Genomic DNA, 18235 nt, shown 5'->3' with positions numbered 1-18235 from the left:
GTGTGCCTTCCCCCGGCCGGGGATCTCTGTGCTTCAGGCCCGTCTCCCCAACAAGGAAACTGCATGCGCCTTCCCCTGGCCAGGGACCTGCGTGGGTCGCCCAAGCCCCCAGCCCTGGGGCCTCCATGTGGAGGCCCCTGCAGGTGTCCTCTCCCCGGCTCTTGTGTCGTTTTGTCACTTGAGACATCTTGCAAGCGCTGTAAGCGGCTCCTCTCTGCATGGAGGTGTGACCAATAATATCTACACAGACACAGGGCTTTCCTGTCCGTCCTTTTTTATTAGTCTTATTAGCCTTTTGCTAACCTTCTTATCAACTAAGCATAGGCTCAGTCGTCTGTTCATTCAACAAGTATCCAGACAGCATCAAGCCCACTGGGCCCATCAGTAAACAAGAAAACAATTCCTACCCTGAGCAGCTTGCATTCTAAAGGGGGGGGGGGACACAAAAATAAACAATACAGCAATAAATAAATATGTTAAATATGTTACAATTTTACATATTTATTTATTCACATGGTGATAAATGTTCATTTATTATAACTTAACATGTTTATCTTACCATGATAAATATTTTAGGAAAAATAGGGCATGATGAAAGACAAGGGCAGTGGTGGGGGGGGGGCGGGTCAATTACAATCATCAAGAAGTGACACTGGAGCAGAGGGCATGTCTGAGGAAAAGTGTTCCAAGACAGAACAGCCTGGGCAAAGGCCCCGAGGTGGGAGTATGACAATGGAATTCTGGATGTCCAGCTCTGAAGCCTGAAGCGTGCTCACATGTGTCTCAGTTCTGGCTCAGGCTCAGACTGGACTCCCTTCCAGAATGACTGATTTGCTTGCATTTCTGTCTCTGCCCGCCCCCCCCCCCCCAGCCCTGTGGACTCTTCCCCTTTGCCCACTGTCCCTGTGAGGTTGCCCATGTGTTCAGTGGGACATTGCTTCTTGTTTTCCGTCGGCATCACCTGGGATGACCCTTTGCCTTGGGAATGGCTGTGGGGACCAGCCCCCAGCCTCATCAGGTCCCTGGAGGGCAGGAAACTACAGTGTTCCTTGGTTTCCCAGCCCCGTGGATAGGGTGCTCCCTGCCTCCCTCACCTCTCCCGATGTCCATCACTTGGATAACAATTCCCTTCTCAGCTTCTCTTCTTTAGGGTGACTGGTGTCACAGACTATGTTTTCTTCGGCTCCGATTCCAAGCACCCGGCACAGAACCCAGCCAGTGACAGCGCTCCGTCAGGGTCTGCTCAATGAATAAGGCACAAATACTCCTCTCTACTCAGCAGCTAAGTAAACTGAGACCAGTGACTGGAGACGTGACATCCGGCCCCACCTTTGTCATTACAGATTGAGAAAGCTACCTTGGTTTGCTTTGTCAGAGTAGGCAACCCTTGCCCAAGCCCTCACTCGCCTCACGGAGGGAGTTTGTGCAGAATGGGGAGGGCGTGGAGGCGCGCATGGAGAACACAGTCGGGAACAATCAGTCCTCACGCGCACAGTTGTTAGTCCATGGAGGTTCTGAAACAAGGAGAGAGTGTTTAGGCTAAAATTATTTACTAAAATCATTAGCGTTTGGCCCACTGCCCACCAAAAGTCTGCCAAAACATGGGCCACTTACTGACAGGGAGCCCTAGCCAGATGCCGAGCAGCTTAGTTCATTTGCTCAGAAAATATAAAAGAACATCTCTCTGGGAATACTCGTGCACTAGGGAAACACCACCCCCATTTTAAATGCTTGACTGTATTCCTGAAAGGAAATTGGGTTGTAATAGAAACAAAGCAAATGTTACCCTGAACATGGAGCAGGGCTGCCCGGGGCCCCGCACGCACTGAGCATGGAACAGTCGTGACGCTCTCCCATCCACATTCTTTATTAGAGCTCCAATCTATGACGAAATCATCCTGCAGAACTCAAACCACTTTGGATCCTGTAACAAGCAGACGAGAGACAGGTTGACTTTGGTGCACTTTTCCATCCCAGCCACTGCCTCCATATAAACTCCCTCTTTTGGGTTGCTGTCATGGCCTCCAGCCTGGACTTCTGGCCACTCGCTCAGGCCATACTACACGTTGCTCTCAGGTGTTTTTCCAAATCTCCCTTACTTAGTTCAAATACCAGCTTTGTCACTTACTAGCTGTGTGGCCTCAGGTAACTTGGTCAACTTCTCTGTGCGTTGGCTTCATCATCTTAAAATGGGGATGATAACAGTACCTACCTGATAAAATTGGTGCCCCAGATCAAAGTAAGTTAAAGCGGGTGAAGTACTCAGGACTATGCCTGCACATTGATACCGAGATGTAAGTGGTGGTCATTCCTGTTACACTTGCAAACACTAGCTGGCTTCACACTGCTCTTGGGATAAAATGCAATCCTTTAGCAGATACGGGTTTTCCTACTCAGAATCTCCAACTGTCTTTCCAGACTCATCCTCCACCTTTTCCCTTTCTACTTCTCCCCATGATTACATGTCTCTTCACCGCTCCGACAAAACCTACGTTCTTGCGAGAAGATTCTGTGAGCTGGACCTCGAACACCACTGCCTTCCCTGTCTTTTCTTATCGAGTGTTTTGCATGTGCTTTTCTCTATATGCGGAATGTTCTGCCTCCTCCTCCATGACACACGCCATCCACCTTCCGGGCCCTCCCGGCTGGGACTCTGTCTGTGCAGCCACCCAGCACCCTCCAAACAGAGGAAACAGCTCTGGTTCCCCAGGCCAACGGAAGCCTTCACATCTCTGAAGGGCCAATAACCACAGTGTACGCCACCTCACGTGGTTGTTGTCTCTCCTCATAGGAATTCATGCTCCCTGGAAGGCAGGAAATATACCAAAACCGATGACTTCGGTGCTTGGCATGTGTTCAAGAAATGCACAAGTAATTGAATTGATCACATAAAAGCAACTCGGAACGGGCAGAGGAACTGGCCTGTCACTCAGGGACTCCCGTACCACAGTTGCTGGGTGAGAGGAGCTGAGACTTTGGGCTGGGTGACTTCTGACTCCACGATTCCAAGAGAAGCTAGAAAAGTTCGTGCTGCGTGTTAATATAGTTGACTGGATGCAAATAATAAATCGGACTCCAATATTGTCATTTCATTGTACTACTTTAAAAAATTTTTATACTAAAAAGATGTGTAAACACATGTGACAGACCAAAAGTTGGTTCTCAAGGTAATGAGTTTCGTGAGAGTTCACAGAACTCAACTGCACCAATGTTTTATACAAGGGGTCGTTCTTCCAACTGGAAGATCTGAAAAATGCAAATTTAATCTATTCCTCTTGCTAAAAAAAGTCAAATACAGAGGAAGAATGATGAAGTGGTGGGTGAAGAAGGTGGGAGCCACAGGGACAGAGCAAAGGAGCTGCCAGCCGAGCCAGAAGATGGGACGGTCAACAGTGAGGTGAGCAGTGAGCTAGCTGTCCAAGTGGCTCCAAATCTACAATCAGTGTGCTTATGTCAGTAATACGCAAAATGAAAAAGGTCAAGCAGTGAAAACACTAGCAGCTTTTCCTCGACAATCACACAGGAGACGTAGCCTGGACCATACCTCTTGTCATCCAAGAAGTTTCTCCATTTCAGACTTGAGTATGTCACATGCAAGTCTGACACGGATCATTTGGGAAAGCAGAGATGAAAGAATGTGCCTGCAAGGAAAATCATTCCTACTTATTTTTTTTAAAGACTTTATTTATTAATTTGACACAGACAGAGAGAGAGAGAGCATGAGCAGGGGGAGCGGCAGAGGGGTAGGGAGAAGCAGACTCCCTGCTCAGCAGGGATCCCAACGCGGGGCTCCATCCCAGGTCCCTGAGATCATGACCCGAGCAAGGCAGACGCTTAACCAACTGAGCCACCCAGATGCCCCCCTTCCTACTTATTTTTAAAAAACAAGTGTATATTTAAAATATGGGGCGCCTGGGTGGCTCAGTTGGTTAAGCGACTGCCTTCGTCTCGGGTCATGATCCTGGAGTCACGGGGTCGAGTCCCGCGTCGGGCTCCCTGCTCGGCAGGGAGTCTTCTTCTCCCTCTGACCCTCCCTCTTCTCGTGCTCTCTCTCTCTATCTCATTCTCTCCTCAAATAAATAAATAAAATCTTTAAAAAAATAAAAAATAAAAAAATAAAAAACAAGTGTATGTTTAAAGTATTAAAATCGTTCAGGCTTAAGAAATACCCAGTGTTGGCAAGGCTGTGGAGGGACAGGAACCTTCGTGCTCGGCTGGGAATGTGATCAGTACAGCACTGCAGGAAATAATATGGAGGGTCCTCAAAAAGGTAAGAATAGAAATACCATATAATCCAGTAATTCTACTACTGGGTATTTACCCAAAGAAAACAAAAACATCAATTCAGAAAGCTATGTGCACCCCTTTGTTTATTGCAGCATTATTTACAATAGTTATGGTATGGAAGCAATGTAAATATCTATCGATAGAGGAATGGATAGAGATGTGGTATAGATTGATAATGGAATATTACTCAGCCATCAAATTAGCAGTGAAATCTTGCCACTTGCAACGACGTGGATGGAGCTAGAGGGTATTATATTAAGTGACATAACTCAATCAGAGAAGGACAAATACACGATTTCACTCATATGTGGAATCTAAAGCACAAAACAAACAAGAGCAGAAACAGAGCCCTGAATACAGAGAACAGACTGGTGGTTGCAGAGGGAGGGGAGGGACAGGTGAAGGGCAGAGGGAGGTCCAGCTTCCAGGAATGGGATGGATAAATCCCGGGAGGAGCAGCACGGCACGGGGAACAGAGTGAGTGGTGTTGCCCCAGGTAAGTGTGGTGACGGACGGCAGCCACACTCGTGAGACCACAGTGTAACACACTCTTGCACTGTCACCGTGCTGTGCGCCGGACACGAACGTCGCAGCCTGTGTCGGCTACAGTTCAATAAAAAATTTTTTTTAAAGAAAAGAACAAAAAGGACTGAGATACTGAGATGAGCTACAGGAGAGCCAAGCTCAGAGCAGCACGCCAAAGGCCAAGTGACAGAAGTCCAATTTTCCCGCAGGGTCCAGAGCAGGCAAGTTGGTGCAGAGACCGTGCTCTAGAGCCGGCCAGCGTCTGGGGCTAGGGAGGTGGAGGGACACGCTGATGTCGCCGTGGGGTCTCACCGGCAGCAATGCGCACCAAGCTCGGCATGGTACTGGATGCGAATTCTAGCCTCTAAAGCTGATCTAAAATTTTGGAATAAATAGTGAAAAATAAACAACTGAACTTTAAACATAAAATCAGGGGCTCCTGGGTGGGGATTGGGTCGATTAAGCTAAGCGTCTGCCTTCGGCTCAAGTCATTATCCTAGGGTCCTGGGATGGAGTCCCACAGGGCTGGGGGCGGTGGTGGCGGGGGGTTCCCGGCTCAGTGGGGAGTCTGCTTCTCCCTCTGGGTGGCTCCCACTGCTTGTGCTCTCTCTGTCAAATAAATAAATAAAATCTTAAAAAAACCCATAAAATCATTTAGTCTTGATGTGAAATGTAGTTTGTTTTTTTTAACAAAAATAAAGAAATGTTTTGGCCAAGTTCACCTTCCTCTTCTGGTTTATTCACAGATGAAAGAGAAAGATAAACTTTCCTGCTTTTTTCTTCCCAAGCTCCCAAGGAGATCTGTTTACAGAGGCAGAGAACATTCTTTCTGCCGTAGAAAGCTCAGCTTTCGGAGGAGCTGGGCCCCCAGGCCTCACCGCCAGCGCCCAGCGAGAACGGCCAGCCCTGGACGCCTGGGAATGTCCTCTCACCCGCAACTGTTCCTTGAAATTTAACATATTTGAAAAGAAATCAAATAGAGGTTTTTAAAAATGGAAATCTTTAAACAAAAGTGCCCAGATAAAAGTATAATATTTTTATTATATATTTTATAAATATCATAAAATATATAATAATATATATATTATTATATATTTTATACTTTTAAAAGTATAATAGTTTTAAAGCAGTCATTTTGTACAGTTTTCAAGTGGGGGGAGATTTCTGTTTCACCGTGGGTGTGGCGTCCAGCCAGCAGATCCAAGCGTGGGTCGGGAAGGGTGTCACCCCGCAGACCGAATGGGAGGCAGCGCCCTGGGCTAAAGTTCACTAGAATCTCAGATATCTGATCCCATTACCTGTGTAAGAACACAGATTTGTCAGACCCCTTCAGGAAACTTCTATTTAAAAACTATGGTCAGGGCGCCTGGGTGGCTCAGTTGGTTAAGCGACTGCCTTTGGCTCAGGTCATGATCCTGGAGTCCCGGGATCGAGTCCCGCATCGGGCTCCCTGCTCGGCAGGGAGTCTGCTTCTCCCTCTCCCACTCCCCCCTCTTGTGCTCTCTCTCTTTCTCACTCTCTCTCTCTCAAATAAAAAAAATAAAAAATAAAAAAAAATCTTTAAAAACTATGGTCATTAAAAACAAAAACAAAAACAAAAAACTATGGTCATTGTTCTACCGTTGACATTTAGGCCAAAAGAACTTTTAATGCCGCTGGAAGGAGGGTTCTGAGAGATGTGTGATCAGCAGATTCCCCCACATTTCCTCCCTGCTCCCAGCCCTTGTTCAGTGTTAACCAATAATCAAATAATCCAGGTGTCAGCTGAAGAGGAGCTGGAGAGGTCTTAAGCACTGATTTTTATTTCCCTGAAAAACAGTCCTTAAAAAAGGGGGTTGGGGGGTGGGGAGGCTTTCAAGAATTAACTACCTGAAGCAGTCACAGTGAACTGCTGTTCTTAAGCACTGATTTTTATTTCCCTGAAAAACAGTCCTTAAAAAAGGGGGTTGGGGGGTGGGGAGGCTTTCAAGAATTAACTACCTGAAGCAGTCACAGTGAACTGCTGTCCTGGAGAGGGAGGGCCTCAGTTTACCGGCCAGCGCTGTGGCCCCAGGCCCGTCCACCCCTTCCAGAGGGAGGTGCGCAGCCCAGGGAAGCCGCTGGCCCTCTGCCCGCGCCCCGCCCTCTTCCTCTGCCCGCGCCCCCGCCCCCCCCCCCGCTCGCGTCCCCCCTCCCTCTGGCGGCGCCCCCTCTCTCTCTGCCTGCGCTCCCTCTGCCTCTGCCCCCCTCCCTTCAACAAACCAAAAACGCCTGAAATGATCAATCTGAACAAGGAGCACCTTATTCTATCCTTCGTGAAGGTCAAAGCTCAGAATTCAGCGAGACCGCTCCCCCCTCGGCCACCTTCTGCATGTCTGCTCAACTACCTCCCCCCTACAGTCCCCACGGGCATTCTCCCCTTCTCCAAAGGGCTCAGGAGGACAATCTTGACCTGGATGATTTGTGTGAGCCTGACTCAAAAACATTAATTCTGGCAAATTGAGCTCCGAACATTCACAATACACAAACCCTGTCTTGTGGGGACTAACCCACCTTCATTGTGCTGTTCCCTCCACCCACCTTGGGTTGTCTTTGTATGAACTAGGCTTTGCTCTGAGGCTATAGGGATTGGTTTTACTTTGTTTGTTTTGGTTTTTCTGGACCTCACCCAGAGGTCAGTGATTCTTAACCTTATTTCACTCATGACCCCTTTTGAGAACAAGGTGAAGGATAGGCATCTATTGCCCCATGACAAAGCGCACCCACACACTCGCCCGTGTACACACACTGTTTTGTGTACATTCCAATAAGATGATCTTTTGGTTTGCGTCTTATCTTAGAAAACTTCAACTATGTAGACAACATGGACCCAATATATTAGAAACTAATACAGCCTATGTTTATAAAGTCTTTGCAATGAATGGTTCCACACAGCTCAGTCCCTTCCAGGGGTAAGTTTTGTGAGCCTGGGCTTCAGAAACACACCATTGGAGCCAACCCAACCCGTCTCCTCGCCTTAGGCTGGTTTCACGGTCTGCAGAGTGAAAGATTCAGGAATGCCAACCAGACCACACATTTTGCCTAAGGTTCCACTTTTCTATTACCAAAACATCATTTGAATTAGTCTTTCTTTTGAAAAATGTCTTGAATAGTTGATACTCCTCCTCCCTGCTCACACCTTCCCTGCATCATACTTCTTATCTAGAGGTGAGGAAGAGGGAAACATGACCTTAATAAGAAAGTCAAACAGTATTTGTGAAATACCTGTGGTGTCACCAGTCCTGAGTTTCTGAGTGCAAATATGCAATGACCCACGTTGTCGAAACAATAGTTCTCGAGTAGAACAAATCTTGAGACGTGGAAAATTTAGTGGTGCCATTATAATTACTGAGGATTATGATTGTCCATTAATTTGATGATGATTGTTTAAGTGCAGTTGGGCATTTTACAGAGACATTTTTCATTTATATATGGAAAGATAAGTCTAAGGAATATAGTACTTTATTTTATTTTATTTTATTTTTAAATATTTTATTTATTTGGCAGAGAGAGACAGAGCAAGAGAGGGAACACAAGCAGGGGGAGTGGGAGAGGGAGAAGCAGGCTTCCGGCAGAGCAGGGAGCCCGATGCGGGGCTCGATCCCAGGACCCTGAGATCATGACCTGAGCTGAAGGCAGACGCTTAACGACTGAGCCACCCAGGCGCCCCAGGAATATAGTACTTTAAAAAAAGCCATTTCAAAGCCTTCTTGATACCATCTATTATAAACTCCCAAACCACTCTTTCAGTCGCTTTGAATCAGAAAATTCCTAAGTAAAAGGAGAGTACTCGGAAAGGGAGAACAGTAAGTAGAAAGAAATGTTCCAACACCTTAAAATAAAGCAGTATTTTTGTTATTCGCCATTTCTGAGCATGCATGCATTCTTACTGGAGAACACTGAAGAGAGGCCGAGCACTGAGGCATGTTTGCAGGCTTGGGGTATGGCCAGAGGAAGGATGAGGGAGCACAGCTGTGAGACACAAGTCAGGAAGCAGACAGAGGCTGCAGCCCAGCCCAGCACACCCGCCTCGTCAAAGCATCTAAAGCAGGATGAATGAGTGGCTGTCAGGGCATGAGGGATCAAGGACCCAGGGGCTGCTCCAGATTCTGAGCCAGGGAGGGAGGCTCTGGCAGTGATCTGGCTGGAAGAGGGTAGGGGACTTTTCCTGGAGCTGTTTCCAAAGCAAGGCTTCATGAATTATGACAAGTGCTAGTCATGTTTTTTCCTGATTTGGGGTAGCCTGAAGAAGGCCAATGGACCTCTGGTGCAGGGCGTCCCCTAAATCCTCCTCTGGAGCTTCTGCTAACATGCTGTCCCACTCCTTCCCTCCCCGTTCTTCTCTCAGAAATAACCTGATAGCCACCCCCCTTCCCACCCCTCGCCTGAGCCATCTCTGTCCCCAGACCCTCTGCATGCAAGACCCCGTGCCCACTTCTCTGAGCAGAGTTACCTTAGCAGAGGCTCACGTGTCTTTCTTGCATCCAGATACCTTAAGGCTGTTCATTAAGACCGCTTAATGAGTATGGTTTATTTCAGAGAGGTTTTAGTGACTGTCTGTCATTATAACAAACGTGGCTCACATTTATTCATCTACTTTTCCAAGGACTTTACATGAATCTACTCATTCAATCCTCACTATAATTAGAGATTCCCTTGGCCTATCCCTGAACTTCGTAATAACGAATTAGTGCAGTAGGTACTCTTCTCAGTAGCTTCTTGCACTCGACATTATGTCTGTGAGACTTGTCGACAGTGTTGGGAGTAACTGTAGCTCACTCTTCTTCATTGTGGCTAGAATTCCAACAAATTCATGAGAACAGGATCTGCCCGCGTCAGTTTACACGAAGACAATTGTGTTCAGAGCACAACAGAGCAATACAGCCTTCATTCCTATCTAATGCCAGGATTACTCATGCTTGAGTTCCCGAAGTTCTGTGCGGATACTTTAATTACAGTTTTAAAATAAAGCTTTCATTAACAGGAAAGAAGAGGAGAAAATTTACAGGTGAAATTCCTTGCTTGTGATTGAGAGTAAGCGGGGGAATTCTGAAGCTGGTCTTTGGGCTCCCTCGAGTTTGAAGGTAGAGCCAGATCTTAGGAAAGTTCAGGAAAAGGGACAGAAAAATCATCTTTGGAAGCAGAAGCTTAGAGGGTGGAAAACAGGAAGAATTAAGCTTCTAGGTAATAGTTCTCATTGTCTACAAGTTACACCTCTAAGTTCACTCTTCAGTACTGACCGTTGCCAGATCCCAGAGGTTCACTTGCGGGAGCAGTGAGCAGCACGCGGGCTCCAAATGTACCCGCCCCGTCCAAACCCCAGCTACTGTCACATTCACGGACATTTGAAGACTTAGGAAGCTGGATAGTCAGCTTCTCCACATTATCCCCTTTAAAGCTAGAGTTTTGCTGCTTTAAATTTAAAGTCTCATGGCTTTGACGGCCAAGCTGTGGCGGTGAAGACCTTTGCCAAATATTTTGTTCCCCGATATCAGGAGAGGAAACTGAGACTCTAATGAACCTATGGAACCAACAAGGTGGCCAAATCTTTCAGGATGCCAAGAGAATAGAAAAGAACCCAGTTGTTTCTGTCTTTGTTTTACAGAAAAGAACAATTCTATTCTCATTAAAATTTCAGGCAAAAATGAATAGTTTCCTTCATCCTAGCAGAATTTCTCCCTTGTTCAAATTAAATAGATATTTATTAAGCATCCACTGTGCGTAAGTCCCAGTAACAGGTGCCATAACGGAGGGCGCCTGGGTGGCTCAGTCGTTAAGCGTCTGCCTTCGGCTCAGGTCATGATCCCAGGGTCCTGGGATCGAGTCCCACATCGGGCTCCCTGCTCCGTGGGAAGCCTGCTTCTCCCTCTCCCACTCCCCCTGCTTGTGTTCCTGCTCTCGCTGTCTCTCTGTCAAATAAATAAATAAAATCTTTAAAAAAAACAACAACAACAGGTGCCATAACGGATATAAAAATAAGTGAGAGACATTTCCTCCAAATTATATAGAGAAAAAAACAATCTCCGTATCTACAGAAAAGCTAGAGAAAATGAGCAAAAGCTACCTTGACCCACAGCGACACCTAGTGACTGATCCTCAAACAGCACTCAGCCGTGTGAAGAAGGATGGTCGCGCACCGATAGGTGAGGCTGGTGACAGGGACGGCTAAGGTTTGCAGGGCACTCAGTACTTTACCAAGCACTCGTCTCTGCCTTATTTCACCCGGTGACTGAGACGGATGCCGTGGAATGTAATCGAGGCTGATGGGGTCTGGGCCGCGGTCAAGCTGGGGTCCCCTGGGCTTTCTGTCACAGATGGGGAGGGGCGGGCAGGGGGACGCAGCCCCTCAGCAGTGCTGGACGAGATGCATGGAGGGCTGGGCAGCCACCTGTGGGCACCTGCAGAGTCCCCCTCAGGGGGGGAATGATGTGTCCGTCTGTCTGCACTGGGGTGCCCCTGAGCGACCTTTCCAACCCCTCTCCCCTGAGAGCCCCAGACCTTGGAGCCCGGTGCCTGTCGAATGACTGTGTCGGGATTTGTGGTCACAGGTTGTTCCCGACACGCTTGTCCCGAGGCCTCAATGACCTACTGCGTCTCCAGAGTTAAAAATGCTCGCATTGCGATGATTGATTGACAGTTTCTCCTGGACTCTGGCTTCCTTGAGTGAGGGTCTTCCTCGTCCCTGCAGCCCCAGCACTTGGGGATGGCACATAGTAGGTCTGGGTGCACAGTTAGCTCGGGTTCCAGATGAATAGCAGAAGGTTTCAGCAGTTTTCTGGAGCATAAGCACATGGAAGGGAACCAGAATATGTCACCCCAAAATATGCCACGTTGCCAGAAGGGTTAATTTGAGCTGAAGACAATCAAGAAGAAGCAGAGACAAGGGAAGTTCCCTGTTTTTTTGGAAAACCTAAAGGCAGGACTCAAATTTTCAGGTGTCCCTCCTCCCCCTCTATCAGGAAGGACAAAAGGAAATCACCAGAGGCAACCCTATTTTCTTATTTTATCATTTTTTAAAGATTTATTTATTTAATTTTTAGAGAGAGAGAACTAGCATAAGCGGGTATGGAAGGGCAGAGGGAGAGAGAGAATCTTAAGCAGATTCCCTGCTGAGTCTGGAGCCTGACGTGGGGCTCGATCCCACGACCCTGAGATCATGACCTGAGCTGAAACCAAGAGTCGTTCGCTTAACTGACTGAGCCACCTAGGTGCCCCCCCAGAGGCAACTGTAGACCCTTATCGGTCTGGAGTTGGCTCCAGAGGAATCTACGGACAAATGTTACTGACTGGCTTGGATCTCCCATGACTGGCCTCCTGTGCCCTCCCCTTCCCGCCATTCCCTGCCTTTGGAAGCCTGAAATGCTTTCCTTTGTCCTGTTGTCTCTCCACGACCTCACTGTCCTTTGTTATGGAGACTGTGTAAGTCTGAGCTTTACCATGTCTGTATGAGCCGCACATGTTCCTATTAATAAATGTCTGTTTGTCTCTTACTAACCTGTGTTTATTACAGAGCCCCGGCCAAGGGCCTAAGATCGGTAGAAAAGCCTAAGATGGGTAGAAGAAAATGTTTTCCTCTTGCACAGTATTTACAGCAGGTCATATTAGGGGACCCAGGCAGACTGTCAGGTCCACGGTTCTGAGCTATCCCCAACCTTTGGACAGCCTAAAAAGTCCGGAGCAGCACCAGGGTCCATTTACTAGAACTAAGGATCAGGTGGGGAATAGGATTCTGGATTCAGGAATTGGGCAGAAACCTGGATGTCGGAATTGGAGGAGACTCGGGGCTGGACCCCCATAGAGTCTTTCGCAGACAGACGGGATGGCTCCTGAGTCTCCCGATTGCATGCTCCTCACACTGCCACCAGAGCCAGCTTCCGGAGACTCTGAGGCTGCCACCCCCTTGCTCACGGCTGTTGTGTGGTCCCGTACTAGTGCCTCTCATCCCCAAAGTCGCCTCATGGCGCTCAGCTTTCGCTGCAGGACCCTGGACTCTGCAAACCACTTCTTTGTTTGCTAGGTGGCTCGGAGTTGGGTTCTGATGAGAGGCCACACCAGCAGGAGACTGGATGCCCAGAAGGAAGACAGGATCTCCCCTTCCCCTCCACGTCCTGCCAGCATCGTCCTGGCAGCCTAGCCACTTCCAGCCCTGGATTCCAGTGTGCAGTGTTCCCAGCATGCACCAGCCTCACCGCGTCCCCTTCAGAGACGCCAGCACCAGCGGGACTGCGTCAGTCCAGGAACCCCAGCTCCCAGCCCCCAGGGCCACCCTGGGGCTCAGGATGCCAGCACCCAGGCTCTGAGTTTCAACTCTGCAGGGCGCCTCGTCCAAACTTCTGGGTTTTCTTTAATCGGTAAAATACACATCACGTGGAATTTATCATTTAACCATTTTTTAAAAAGATTTTATTTATTTATTTGACAGAGAGAGACACAGCGAGAGAGGGAACACAAGCAGGGGGAGTGGGAGAGGGAGAAGCAGGCTTCCCGCTGAGCAGGGAGCCCGATGCCAGGACCCTGGGATCATGACCTGAGACGAAGGCAGACGCTTAATGACTGAGCCACCCAGGCGTCCCCCATTTAACCATTTTAAGTGTACAGTTCAGTATTGTTAAAACCATTCGTATTGTTGGTGCAACTGATTTCCAGAACTCTTTCATCTTGCAGAACTGAAGCTTTATCTCCGTTAAACAGCAACTCCCTATTTCTCCATCCTCCCAGCCCTGGGCTGCCACCATTTTACTGTGTATCCATGAGTTTGACCACTCTAGGTATTTATGTAAGTGGCTTCATATGGTATCTGTCCTTTTGTAACTAACTTATTTCCCTTAGCATGATATCCTCAAAGTTCATGCAGGTACGAGAGTTCCCTTTCTTTTTAAGGCTGAAAAGTATCCCATTGTGTGTATGGACCACATTTTGTTTATCCACTCACCATCCACGGACCCTTGGGCTGCTTCTGTCTTTTGGCTACTGTGAGTAGTGCTGTTGAGAACACGGGTGTACAAGTATCTTTGAGACCCTGCTTTCAATTCTTGGTGTATATCCCGAAGTTGAATTGCTGTATCATATAGTCATTCTAGCGTTAATTTTCTGAGGAATTTCTAAGTATGAATAACTCCAAACTCTCCCCTCTGTCCCCTACGCCATAGGGGTAGTTGCTGTTCCCCTTGTGTTTTCATTATTTTTAGTTCCTCAATAACTCTTTGTATTCGGTTGTGGATAATTGTGTTGCAGATTAATTTTTGGAAGATAAACTTAGTTACAGGATATTCAGCTTGGTTGCAATTGGACTTGAGTACTTCACAGCATCCTGACTGGGTCCTGACAGTGATACCCGTCCCACCTGCTGAGTGAAGGACACATATATGTGTGACATACTTGTGACAGACGAAGGACACTCAGCACATCATCCGTGGGCTTCTCACACCCTGGGCTCCCCTTGCTTAGGTCTGGAACCACGTTCTAGCCATGTTTCCACTCTGCTTTCCTTCCTTCCTTTTTTTTTTTTTTTTAAAGATTTTATTTATTTATTTGACAGAGAGAGACACAGCGAGAGAGGGAACACAAGCAGGGGGAGTGGGAGAGGGAGAAGCAGGCTTCGCACTGAGCAGGGAGCCCAATGCGGGGCTCGATCCCAGGACCCCGGGATCATGACCTAAGCCGAAGGCAGATGATTAACCCACGGAGCCACCCAGGCGCCCTACTTTTCACATGAATTTGAGCAGGCATTAAATGTGGTGATGTGATCAATGCCTCTTGCACAACAAATGACCAGTGAACATTAGCTACTGAGTAAGAAATGAATATATAACTTCAAATGGTTGCAACTGTTCCTCTCAGTTCGTCTTCATCCCTCCTTGCCTGCTCTGTGAGGATGGGTGTGGGCCCTTTGAATGTTTTCCTGCACCGGCCAACAGTGACCATTGTAAGCGTGGAGAGCTAGAGAGACGTGGATGGTGGAGGTCTTTCTTCCTGGGTCTGAATGGATATCTCAGCTGGATCCTGTCCTGTGAGCAGCACTGGGTCCTGTGGTGCACGCATGGTGTCCCTGGCACCCGTGTGCACCCGGCAGACAGCAGTCCCTGGGGTACCCCTGCTGTGCAGGTGGTTTTGTACAGAATGCTTTCATCCAACAGCTTTCCTAGCACCCTCCAGGGCAGCTGTCCTGCAAGCTTCCAGCAAGCTCCCCCAGCAATGCCACCACAGTGGTCTCTCTGCAGCTCACTGAGCCGGGGCCCTATCCTCTCCAACAAGGTCTGGATCTGAGCTATGAAGCAGGGGGCCTTCCCTTGGGGCTCGAAATCAGCCAGATGGCAGCTAGTGGCCTCTTCTTATATTTCCTAGCATTCTCTTGATTTCTTGCCTGCCAATTCCATGTTGTTTAATAATTCAAATTACTGTGTGGTTCCTCTGTCCTGATTGGACCCAAACAAATACAGATGATCTTTAAATGAAGCAGAAAATAATCTCCGTGCACTTTTACCTCCAACCCAGACTTGGTCTATCCTTTGAATTAAGTTCGTTTACATTCCTGCTATTTGCATAGGTCCTGTGCTCAGGGTTATGGATGTGGTGCACACGAACAGAGTAGGATTGCCTTCCAGAGTTTGAGTGGGAGGGAAAGGGCAGGAGGCAGATACAGACATAGATGTACATGTAATGTCTTTGTGTTTGGATCTTAAAATGATAGAGAAGAAAGGAGGAGAGGTGAGAAGAGCAGAGGATGGGAAAAGGAGAAACGAAAAGCAAGAAGAGGGCATCGAGCCTCCGAAGAACTGACTTCCACTTAGAAATCAGGGAATTGAAATAAGCTGCCAAAAACCTTAGCTAGGTCAACTACCACTCAAAGTTCTCCTATTTTCTTTCTTTTTAAAAAAGATTTTATTTATTTATTTGAAAGAGAGAGAGCACAAGCAGGGGGAGTGGGAGAGGGAGAAGCAGACTCCCTGCTGAGCAGGGAACCCGATGCGGGGCTCGATCCCAGGACCCCGCGATCATGACCTGAGCCCAAGGCAGACGCTTAATGACTGAGCTACCCAGGAGGCCCATGTGCTTTTATTTTTCACTAGACTAAAAACTTGAGGGCAGGCGCAGGGATGTGTCTTGTGTGCCCTTCAGCAGGAGGTGGGACAGAGGACTGACAGACTTCCCACCTGGATGCCGGCTGAACGACAGTTCACATTGGGACGTCAGAAGGTGAAGTTCTGGAAGGTGCCGAGATCAGACAGTCCCACCTCCTCGTTCTCCAAGGAGACCAGGAGCATCGAGAGGATTTTTGGTTCTCCAGGCCCCAGGACACTGGCTGGCAGGAGCTGATACCTGGTACACACTCAGGAGGAAGGAGAGGAGGGAGGTCGGCGTGGCGTGGAGGCAGTGCCTCGAAACTGGAGTCGAAAAGTGATTTTTGCTGAAACTCACCTCAAAACTCAGTTCTCTTCTCTCCCAGTCTAGCTCTGTTTCCACTAGATTATTCACATTTTTAACATTACCAATGTTGCCAAAATTGCCGTCTATTTTTCTGTTACTGATGACAGTTTAACTGTGAGAGCAGTTGCCTAGCGTCCCTGCAGCTGTTGCCCCACGTACCTGGACGGTGCTCCAGCTGTCACCACCGAGAGCCCAGCCTGCAGGAAAACAAGACAAAATACTCTGCTGCCTTAATTCTAGTGGGGATTTAATTTAATTAGCATCTGATTTACGCAATGTGCTCTGACAGCTGTGTTTGTGGAGTATCCGTGGAAGCAAGAAATTACCATCCATTGAAATCATCATCAAAGCTCATTTATCTTCCTGCTGCACCTGCCAGCCTTTGGCTGTGGGGACTTCACGGAGGTTCCAGTAAGTGACACTCCAGGAAGTGTCCTGGGATCTACCGAGTGTTTTGTGCAGGCTTGTTCCAGAGTCTTCGTAGGATAAATCTGGAAATGGGGCTCTGGAGGTTTGATCAAAGGATGGGTGTTTTTTAATGGTGGGTTTTAAGGAATATTAAGGATCTCAAATGAGAGAATCTTACCACCGGGGCCAAAGGAGGGATCACAGCCGGGGCACGCCGCTCTCGCTGCTCAGGAAGGACACGGGTGATCTGGGGCAGACCACTCACGGGGGCCTCCCCTGAAGCACCTGGAGCTGTGCAAGGGGGCCCAGGGTTATCCATGTTTATAAGAACTAGTTGTTGAATGAGTGAACAAATGCATAGCATCAGGTGTGATCAACTGGTGGCTCTGCTTTTCAGTCCTGGGCACTTATTCACTGCTACCCCCCCTTCAATAAACCCATTACAGGAAGAGTGAGTACTTGAGTTTACAAGTCACTCTAACACCAGCAGGGGGCATAGTAGGTCAGGGATGTTCTAACTAAGTCCTGAGGAGGGAGGGTGACTATCTGAATACCAGCCCAAGGGAAGTGTCCAAGAACAGGTGGGTCTTGAATGACACAAATGCTTTGTTAGAGATGAATGTTTTAATAACAAGAGATAGGAGGTGGGGATCCCAAAGAGAGAACATTATATTAACAGAGATGAAAATGCATGAAATCTAAAAGATTTTATTTATTTATTTGACAGAGAGCAGGAGAGAGAGCAAGAGAAAGCACAAGCAGGGGGAGTGGGAGAGGGAGAAGCAGACTCCCCACTGAGCAGGGAGCCCAATGCAGGGCTCCATCCCAGGACCCTGAGATCATGACCTGAGCCGAAGGCAGACTCTTAAACGACTGAGCCACCCAGGCGCCCCTGAGATAAGATTTTTTGAGGAGCTGGGGGCTTGGCTCACAGAGAGAGGAAAGGCAGGATAAGTTAGGACTAGACCATGAATGACCTTGAAGAAACTCAGATTTTATTCTGTAACAAACAAACAAACCTTTGAAGATTTTTTTTTTAAAGATTTCATTTATTTATTTGACAGAGAGAGAGAGAGAGAGGGAACACAAGCAGGGGGAGTGGGAGAGGGAGAAGCAGGCTCCCCGCTGAGCAGGGAGCCCGATTTGGGGCTCGATCCCAGGACCCTGGGATCATGACCTGAGCTGAAGGCAGATGCTTAACGACTGAGCCACCCAGGCGCCCCAACTTTGAAGATTTTTGAGAAGGGGGATGACCTGATGAGATTCATGGTTTGGAAGAAAAGCCTCCAGCATAAGGGAAAGAATACACAAGCTGAGAGACACCCTCACTAGTTAGAGAGACTTCCAGCGTTTCCACTGGCAAAGCAGTAATCAAGAACCAGCAAAGCCTGGAAGCAGGGCTACCGCCCTGGAGATGAGTTCCAGAGATAACATGAAGGGTGAATTGTCAGGTTCCAGCGATGGATGGACTCCCAGCTGAGAGTCAAGGGTGCCCCTGAAGGACAATGCTTCTGGCTGGGCCCACAGCAAGAATGTGATGCCATGAAGAAGAGGGAAAAGTTTAAAGCAG

The 18235-nt window shown here is 48.1% G+C and overlaps 1 long non-coding RNA gene across 1 annotated transcript in view; it reads right to left on the bottom strand.

Annotated features, from left to right (window-relative positions):
* Positions 1 to 625: 625 nt before the first annotated feature.
* Positions 626 to 18235, bottom strand: part of LOC118546315 (uncharacterized) — a 76287-nt gene continuing 58677 nt past the window's right edge. Inside the window, exons 2-4 of the long non-coding RNA XR_004922534.2 lie at positions 11420 to 11605; positions 1787 to 1924; positions 626 to 1514 (exon numbers count right to left, since the gene is read on the bottom strand). This is a non-coding gene — a long non-coding RNA (uncharacterized LOC118546315). The remainder of the gene's footprint in view (positions 1515 to 1786; positions 1925 to 11419; positions 11606 to 18235) is intronic.

Source organism: Halichoerus grypus, chromosome 7, assembly GCF_964656455.1.
Source record: "Halichoerus grypus chromosome 7, mHalGry1.hap1.1, whole genome shotgun sequence".
Lineage (NCBI taxonomy): Eukaryota > Metazoa > Chordata > Mammalia > Carnivora > Phocidae > Halichoerus > Halichoerus grypus.
This window is presented reverse-complemented; position numbering and strand designations above follow the sequence as displayed.